The following is a 5,353-nucleotide window of genomic DNA, read 5'->3' on the forward strand; positions in this document are numbered from 1 at the left end:
TATAGCTGGAAAAAAGGGCATTCTGGAGGCAATATCAAAAACCCTATTTGGATCTGGACTTGACTACCCAGATTGCACCTCTCCCTGAGCACTACTACTGTAGCTCCGATGCTTGAGGCATGGATACAAGGTGTTCTCAATGGAAGATCCCCAGATAGGAAACTGCTGCTTGTTTAAAGTGCAGATGCAGTATGGGCAGAGACCTTGTCTATAGAGTATCATGTACTCCTAGAATACTGTGTAAGTAACTACACATGCTGGAGCTATACCTAGTTCAAACTTACCTGTTCTGTTCATTCCCTCTGGGGCACCTGGCACTGGCCACTGTTGGAAGATGGGATACTGGGCTAGATGGACCTTTGGTCTGATCCAGTAGGCCGTTCTTATGTAAACTTGCTGACCCCATGATGTAAGGTTTATCATTTTCTCCAAGGATTTGCTTGACCTGAGACTAAGACTAACAATTGTTCCCTGTCTTGTGAGGCTGAGAGGTTAGTACTATTACTGCCATTGTATTTTGTTTTTAATGTCTATGTTGTGCCTAGAGGCCATGGAAATAGACGTAGTAAATTGTTAAACAATAGAACATATAATGTTCTGTCTGATACTTAGTGGATCTAGATATTTCTTTTATTTTAACTGGACCAGATTTTATTTTAACTGTGTAGTAACTGAATGTGGAATTCTTCCTGTTCTGGTTTGGGAAAGTAAAGGTATGTATGTACCTTTAAAACATGCTTCTTGTAGTGGTGGTCTAGTCTCGTGGATTGAATGCAGTGGTGGGGGTCAGACTCATGAGGTCAAATTCTGGCTCTGCCTCAGCTCTCTGTGTGGATTTTGGCAAGTCACTTAACTTCTCAGTGCATCAGTTTCTGCATCTGTAAAATTATGATAATCATGCATATTTGCCTACTTCATAAGGGCTACGTTGGGATTAATAAATTTCCATGCTCTGAAAAAGTAAAGTGGTATTATCATCAGTAGAACTGTTGATTAAGTGCAGTTAAGTCTCACACGATTAACTCCAAAAAATTAATCGCAGTTTTAATCGCACTGTTAAACAATACCAATTGAAATGTATTAAATATTTTTCGATGTTTTCTACATTTTCAAATATTTTTCAATTACAACACAGTATACAAAGTGTACAGTGCTTGCTTTATATTTTTTATTACAAATATTTGCACTGTAAAAATGATAAAAGAAATAGAATTTGTCAATTCACCTCATACAAGTACTGCAGTGCAATTTCTTTATCATAAAAGTGCAACTTACAAATGTAGATGTTTTTGTTACATAACTGCACTAAAAAACAAAATATAAAACTTTAGAGCCTACAAGTCCACTCAGTCCTACTTCTTGTTCAGCCAACTGCGAAGACAAACAAGTTTGTTTACATTTACGGGAGATAATGCTGTCCACTTCTTATTTACAATGTCACCTGAAATGAGAACAGGCATTCGCATGGCATTTTTGTAGCCGTCATTGCAAGGTATTTACATGTCAGATATGCTAAACGTTCATATGCCCCTTCATGCTTCGGCCACCATTCCAGAGAACATGCTTCCATGCTGATGACGCTCTTTAAAAAAGTAACGTGTTAATTAAATTTTTGACTGAACTCCTTTGGGGAGAATTGTATGTTTCCTGCTGTTTTACCCACACTCTGCCATATATTTCATGTTATAGCAGTCTCAGGTGATGACTCAGCACATGTTTATTTTAAGAACACTTTCACTGCAGATTTGACGAAATGCAAAGACAATACTAATGTGAAATTTCTAAAGATAGCTACAGCACTCGAACCAAGATTTAAGAATCAGAAGTACCTTCCAAAATCTGGGGGGGACAAGGTGTGGCACATGCTTTCAGAAGTCTTAAAAGCTCAAAACACTGATGCGGAAACTACAGAACTCGAACCACGAAAAAGGAAAATCAACCTTCTGCTGCTGGCATCTGACTCAGATGATGAAAATGATCATGCGTCAGTCCGCACTGCTTTGGATTGTTATCTAGCAGAACCCGTCATTAGCATGGACACACGTCCTCTGGAATGGTGCTTGAAGCATGAAGGGACACATGAATCTTTAGCGCATCTGGCATGTAAATATCTTGCAATGCCGGCTATAACAGTGCCATATGAATGCCAGTTCTCACTTTCAGGTGACATTGTAAACAAGAAGTGGGCAGCATAATCTCCTGCAAAGGTAAACAAATTTGTTTGTCTGAGCGATTGGCTGAACAAGAAGTAGGACTGAGTCGACTTTCTAGGCTCTAAAATGTTACTTTGTTTTATTTTTGAATGCAGTTGTTTTTTGTACATAATTTTACATTTGTAAGTTCAACTTTCATGATAAAGGGATTGCACTACAGTACTCTTATTAGGTTAATTGAAAAATACTATCTTGTTTTTCACAGTGCAATATTTGTAGTAAAAAAGTGAGCACTGTACACTTTGTATTCTGTGTTGTAATTGAAATAAAAATATTTGAAAGTAGAAAACATTCAAAAATGTTTAAATGGTTTTCTATTGTTTAGTAGCGCAATTAATCGAGATTAATTTTTTTAATTGTGATTAATCACGGTTAGTTTTTTAATCACTTGACAGCCCTAATTCGTCAGGTGATGATAAAAGTCCAGCAATGAATTTCCACTCTTGCAACATTTCTAAAGTGACTCCCAATGCAGTGAATGGATTAAAAAATAAAATGCCAGCCAAAGGGATACATGTGGAAGGAAGGATTTATATACTGGTAGTTTGGTTTAAAACCAGTTAATACTGGAGACTTGTTCTCATACTTCCCCAGAAGAGAGAGGAACTGAGGAATGTCTTGCAAAAAATTTACAGTTAATGAACTTTTTATTAACAATAAGAGTTTCGATGAAGATTCCCTGTTGCATCAAAGACTTCATTTACTCCATGTGGGAGTTTAAACTGCAGGCAGTATAGACACTGGGAAAACATTTACGATTGATTGGCTTTAGGATATGGTAGCTATACTGTTAGGCTGTTGTGCTTCAGAGGCTCCAGTTTTGTTGCTATGTTTTTCATCTTCCATGCTCAATTATTTATGGCCTCCTTTAGCTGTTTACCCTCACTGGGTCTCTCTCATCACAAGTGTGATGGCTGTGTTCCTCCCCAGGGTTGGGATACAAATGGCCTCACTGCCCTGCTTGATGGTGCTATAAAGTTTAACAGTCAGTGGTTTGAGCATTGGCCTGCTAAACCCAGGGTTGTGAGTTCAGCCCTTGAGGGGGCCACTTAGGGATCTGGGGCAAAATCAGTACTTGGTCCTGCTAGTGAAGGTAGGGGGATGGACTCAATGACCTTTTATGGGGGGAGGGATAGCTCAGTGGTTTGAGCATTGGCCTGCTAAACCCAGGGTTGTAAATTCAATCCTTGAAGGGCCATTTAGGGATCTGGGGCAAAAATCTGGGGATTGGTTTTGCTTTGAGCAGGGGGTTGGACTAGACCTCCTGAGGTCCCTTCCAACCCTGATATTCTATGAAGACTCACACTTCATGCTCTTTCATGGACATATGGATCATGGGGTTATTCATTTATTAGGTAAGGTAATAATTGGAGATATACCAATCTCCTAGAACTGGAAGGGACCTTGAAAGGTCATTGAGTCCAGCCCCCTGCCTTCACTAGCAGGACCAATTTTTGCCCCAGATCCCTAAGTGGCCTCCTCAAGGATTGAACTCACAACCCTGGGTTTAGCAGGCCAATGCTCAAACCACTGAGCTATCCCTCCCCCCTGAAAATCTTCTGCATCTTCTGAAAATGGATCCTGGGGTCTATAATCACCCTGATAAGCTCATCACCTCAACAACTGTACTAATAAGTGCCAGGGTCTTGTCAAATAAATCCACTCTAATTCATGATTACCCAGCTGACCCTGGACTAGATTTATCCTGTATTATAAAGACCTCTTTTGGCTCAGATCACTGTAGTGCTATCCCAGTGTTCTCATATCAGGGAAAAAGATAAGGGGGGAATTGGTTAGCTGCAATCGACAGGGAGTCAGTCTTTTTCATCTCCAACTTCTGAGATTCTTTTATAAGTGTGTGGCACTCTGCACTTTACTGTTAATAGCAGCAAAACAACAGAGCTTCCTTTCTGCACACAAGTGGGGTAAAAATGCCTAGATGGATGGAAATTACCAGGGTGAAATCCTGTCCCATTGATTTCAGTACAGCTAGAATTTCAGCCTCAGTCTCTTCTACCCTTCCTCAGTGCTTTCTTTGTGCAAGTAGATGGTTGTGGGGCACGGTACTACCACTCCTACGTTCTGTTGGATGGAATAATAGATTGACCCCATCACCTGGAAATAATAAGTTCTAAAACTGTTACAACTAACAGAGTCTCCTTCATCTTAAGAGAGCAGAGGCCTGCGTTTTTGGAACTGAAAGGAAGTATTTTGAAACTATAAACTAAATATTAAAATTCTTTGGCACCAGGCACTGTTTGAACATTTGTTGAACAATATTTCTAAGGAGAGGGTGAGTTTGACTTTTTCATAAGAAGTTAACTTTGTGGAGATTTTATTTCATTTGACTAGAGAACAGCTAGAGCAAAATGAGGGGGATTTATTTTCCTTCAGTAAGACTATTTCAGATTTATTCCCACAAAGAACAGTAGACACATTCCCTTAATACCTTTCAGAGCTCACCTGCTGCTATTCCAAAATCAGGCTTGGCTTACTGCAAACACTCCTGTGTATTTATTTGCAGCTACCGTGAAGGATAGGGAACGACAGTCTAAGAAGAGGATTCTTCAAGACTTCTGCTGAAGCATGGGGTCTGTAAAGTGAGATGGGTTCATCATGACCTAATTGTATAAGGCTTACACTTGTGTAATCCTTTTGACCCCCACACCTTGGACTACTTTGTGGAATTAATCTGCACACATTGTCTGCAGCTGAATTCTGATCTCTGCATGGACTCATGCTTTAATGTCATGCCTTGTGTGAATGTCAGTGGCATTTATCAGTTAAAGCTTGTTATCAAATCAATAAATGCCACTTAAAAGAAACAGGTGTGTTTGCATGGTACACTGTTCCACCAAATGCATGTCTGCTTAGCTAGGCTCCTTTTAGTATGAAATGATTCTTGTAGTAAAACATTTTGTGCTATCTGTAAAGCCTGAAAATGAAAAATGTCAGTGATAAAAAATAAGAAAAAAGTTGGGTTGAGGGGAGTGATACAGATGGTGTGATACTTAAAGACCGTGGGTGAAGGAAAGAGCTAATATTTATTCAGCAGTGGAACGAAATCTATCAAACTTATCTCAACTGTTACAGACTTTCACAATAGAACTCCACTCTTCTTATCCATCCTATTACCATGA

This window comes from Mauremys mutica, chromosome 16, assembly GCF_020497125.1.
Source record: "Mauremys mutica isolate MM-2020 ecotype Southern chromosome 16, ASM2049712v1, whole genome shotgun sequence".
Classification (NCBI taxonomy): Eukaryota; Metazoa; Chordata; order Testudines; family Geoemydidae; genus Mauremys; species Mauremys mutica.